Source organism: Sipha flava, unplaced genomic scaffold (assembly GCF_003268045.1).
Source record: "Sipha flava isolate LNK unplaced genomic scaffold, YSA_version1 207_pilon_pilon, whole genome shotgun sequence".
Classification (NCBI taxonomy): Eukaryota; Metazoa; Arthropoda; class Insecta; order Hemiptera; family Aphididae; genus Sipha; species Sipha flava.
Window position 1 is genome coordinate 1,501,540 of NW_020272813.1, and position 4,998 is coordinate 1,506,537.

General features: G+C 30.4%; 1 pseudogene; it reads right to left on the reverse strand.

The window, feature by feature from the left end:
- Nucleotides 1-555: 555 nt before the first annotated feature.
- LOC112682582 overlaps nt 556-4,998 on the reverse strand; it is a 17,804-nt pseudogene continuing 13,361 nt past the window's right edge.

Below are 4,998 nucleotides of genomic sequence, written 5' to 3' on the forward strand. Positions count from 1 at the left end.
GTAAGAGAGACCAGTACTCAAGATCATAGATAAAAATTATTTATGGGGGGAATTGATTTACTTAGGTAATAATTATTTTTATCATTATTTCTTTATTCACTAACTAGGATTTTTGACGATGGGATGGGTTTGAACCACCTCCCTTCATTTACATCACTGACAGTACCACACGTGTTGACGTATAGTAATAATAATAATAATAATAATAATACGAATCGACTTCAATTTTCTTAAGAAACACCATTATTATCTAATTACCGAGTACGTATTTGGATGATTGCAATTGATTTGTTCGCATAACATGCAAACAGAACGTCTACATCAAAGTTTTCCAAGTGCCACGGCCGACCGGACACGATTCCGTTAGATTATATAGACCAGAAAGAGCCTTTGTTTTTTTTTTTTTTTGGCTGCGATTTACTAAAAATATATTTTACTTTTGAAGATCGACTTACATAAAAAAGTTTTTTTTTAATATTAAGTATCTATAATCATTAAGAAACTTACTTGCATAATGAAGTTATATAAATTAATTACTTAAGTCTAATTAATATATTACTTTGTTGATCTATGCATTGTTGAAGTGTGACATTGCATATCGTTGATCAATTGATCATAATCTGGCGAATAGTTGCTGACCGTTAATCGAAGGGCTCTATTCCAAATGGTCACCAGTGAGTATAGCTCGGTAATCAGTTTTTCTAATTTTCAAGTGAGAAAATGCTGTTTCGCACGAATATTTAGATCCAAAATATGCATGTAACTGCAAAGCTGCATTCCTCGAACACGGATGTTTTCGATTAATTTTCGTGTGCGTAATCTAAAAATTAATTTTAACGCGACCGACCGTTTGGCCGCCTCTGATATATGTAGACGGTGATTCCACGATGCCGCGTAACTAGTAGCAGCTCGTAATAAATATTCTGGGGAGACTTAAGTTATTTAAAATAAATTCCATGCAACAACGAACAAGAAAAACCCTTTTATTGGAAAATGAATTATACTTAATACTTAATTTAATGTAAAGTTAATATTGTTAACTTCATTTCATGGTATTTTTTTTTTATAAACTAATTCGATCGTGCTATTTTTTTTTTCTGTGAATTCGTAGATGACGGTGTAAGGTGACTAACGACGACGTGATAACACGGAAATTATTGTCGTGAACCCAGTTTTAATAGCGTCTATAATACGCGGATTATTAAACGGTGACAGTCGTCGAAATAATTAAAATAATATTTCCATCAAAATAACTATTTATAGTATTTATATTTTACAGCCTTAAATTTATAATAATAAATATAGAAAACGCTATAACATATTTTCAATAAAAATAAAAATATTTTTATGCATTTTCAAATAGTTAAATAGTTATTATTTACAAGTAGCTGTTTTTTTTTTCCAGGAGAGACGCAGTCTTGAACTCTCCCCTGACGAGCCGCCCCTGCGTGTAACTTATAACGATTTCGAGCGAGTCTTCCACCAGACGGACGCGGCGTTTCGTATTGAACAGGCTGCGGACGGGACAGGGTTCACGACAGGAATGTTTCACGCTTTCTGTTTGTGCTTCGCGTGGGCCGCATTCCTATCTTTCTTTTGCCAAAAGTTCACCGGCGTAGGGACGCGTCAACTTCGGTCAACCTCCGTCAAGGGTTCGGACTCGGTGCGCGGTGATAACGTAGAGGCGCACGGTTCGCCCGAGCACGCAGAAATCCGTACAAACCGTGGACAAGCGTACCCCCATAAGAGCGTATTTGAATTGAGGCCATGGGGGTGGAACTAATTTTTCTTCAATACAAACTAAAAATAATTTACAGTTTATTACATGGGTGTACCCAAGGGGGGGGGGACGAAAAAAAAAAACCACAAACATACTTACGTACGTTCGTTAAAACGATATTATACAGCGATGGACAAGTTTCAACCGGATAAACTAAGCTCCGGTTTTTCGGTTTAATTTTCATTCCCGGTTTGTTCAACGTACATGTTAATGTTCTGTTCATAACTATTGCGAACTACTCAGGATCAGTTTTTCTCCCGTTGATTGAAAAAAGATTCCCGATCGATTTCTAGGTACATATTTCATTTACTTTGTTCAACTTTTCCAAACCTTAACAAATATTGTGGCCTTCGTAATTCTTGCTTTCTATAATAAAAAAAAGATAAAAACCACCACGGCTACCGTTCTCGGATTAGTTCCCGTATTATAAAAACATTTTTACAGTCGTTTTGAATCGGTTAAATATTTTAAACGTTTGAGAATAACCGGAAGAGGGCAACATGATAATTTTGTTACACACCACAATAGGATTTCCACCTCTTATATACATGTAATACGATTACGAAAAAAAAAAGACTCTCGCACATAAATGTACAGTTGTAATTATTCTATTCGTAAACACTGCAGGGGAAATGTATGCAAATTTTTAGTCCCTTTATATTCACCAGTGAGTTGGCAAACAATCATGTGTGATTTGTCAAATCATTCAAGCGCATGATAATTTAGTAATCATATTTGAGTAAGGGTATTGACTTATCAAACCGACCATTTCTATTCCAAACGGAGTTACGTAATTTGTCATCCGTCATCAAAATATTATGATAATTGATAGTTCGCACTAATATTTTACACTCGCACTACATACATAAATATATGAGATTTTCAAAAATTCTTTACGTATACCCAAAATTATAATGTTTTTATAATTATAATTTTCTTTCATTAGATTAAATTTATATCAAAATTTAACTTGTCTTATTACATAACATATATTTATTTTTTTATTCATTCAATACTACACTAATACTATACAAAATCGTTTAATAATAAAAAAAAAAAAAGTAGAAGAATAAACATTTAAAACCTGATTGTCGTAAGTCTGTATCGTTTGATTGTAGTTATGTATTACATTATGAAAAATCAATACGAATATAATATAGTACTTAAATATTATCATGAATATAAAAATATAAATTATTATTATCCGTTTCGTAGTAGAAACTTTTTTAGACTGTACAGTTATTATATTCGATGTCTATCTATAAATATAAATATATATAAATGATAATAATTTTTTAGAGATAAATAAAACTCAAGGGATTTTAATATAAATAAGTTATTCGGATTTATTTTCATATATTTATCGTAACAATACGCAGCCTAGTATGATTGGTATCAGAGATTTTTTTAACCTTATTATTTACAAAATATTATTATTGTTACTTAAGGGTCGGTGACTATTCGTATTATAAGCTACACGACTCACATATTTATTAAATCACAAATCTCTACAATTCAAAAGACCATGAAATTGTTTTTACGATTTTTTATTTCATACTGTTCATATTATATTATATGGTTCCATAACACTATTATCAGAATCTATTGATTCCATATGCGATATCATTTTAGTCAAATAATTCATGTACCTACGATTTAGTTTTGACGTAATTCTACTTCGATAGTTCGTGCAGAAAGATAAAATGTGATTCACGGAAAACTAAATTAATGTTTAACCAATCTTGGTAAAACGTGCGCACGTGTACATTAATAATTAGGGTCGTAATACTTGCATATTAATTATAGCTTACGTTTAGTAAGCGTAAAATACATTATTGTTAAAAATTTATATTTTTCGTGCATTAATTTTGCATATTATCTGTTATTTATACGTCAAAATTTGCATATTTTTTCATGTTTAATAATCATATACAAATAATATTTTAATTATTCATCTAGAACCTTGGAAAAATAAGAAGACGAAGTAATAATATTTTCATAACGCTCTTATCATACCGTATATACTTATATATATTTACTTTTATTATTGCTCATAATTATACCTACGTTGAATTTTACAGTACCTATGCATTTACATATTTTAAATTTACTGTTATTATTTCAAATATAAATGTTAATTGAACACAATAAATTCATAATAGATAATAGTACGTGTTTTAGGTTGTAATCGAAGAAAGGAATGTATTGTTCTATTATTTGTGTATCTATTAATACTATTTTGGGTAACTACCCACAATTGTTGATGGAAACTTGGACGTTAAATGTCGAATAGAAAAGCAGTTTTTTCGGTACTTTTCCTAAAAAAAGTCGAAGAATACCTATATGATCGATCATTTTTGTAAACGCTATCCGTTACACAGCAGTTGTTTTTTTTTTTGTCGTAAGCTGCCGAATCAATTCTTCAGCATTATAATACAAAACCTATCTGACTTTCATCTAGAATCGTTTTTTAAACGCGATGATAAGATTTATAATGTGAAAAAATATGTATCACTCTATCGTACGCGAATCCGATACTACATCTTAGTAGTAATAACAACCGCAATATACGGATATCCCTGTGCATCGTACCGGATGGGTTTTTACGTTTCAATATTTAAAGCAATAATAATAGCTACTTTACAGGGCGTTTTCTTTTTCTTTTTTTCATACCTGTAGTTCACTGCGTATGAGTCTTTCGCCTGAACATCGATAGCTTCGTGGCGCATTACTCGTGTCCAATGTTGGGAATAGATAATGTAAAATTTATCTAGATAAATATGAAAGATAATATGTCCAAATTCATCTAGATAAAGATAACAGATAAAAAAAATTAAAATATTTAGATAAAGATAAAAGATAATTTCATTTTTATCTAGATAAAAAAAATGATATTTTCAAAAAATGTTATTTTTTGGTCAATATTTCATATTCTAATAATATCTATGAAGACTCAATTACAATCAAGGGTGTATTTAGAAATGTCTAATGGGGGAAGGGGGTTACAAACAAAAAGTTCAAAGTATACATAGTTATAACTTTTCAATCTCAACAAAACTGTCGTTATTCATAACCAAATAATCAAAATATAAGTGTTTGATAGAAACATAAACTTTTATTACACAAATTTATAACAAAACATATTTTTAAATATAATTTTTGTAATTACAATAACTGAAGACGTCTGGGATATTTATCAGCATATGCATCAACTACTT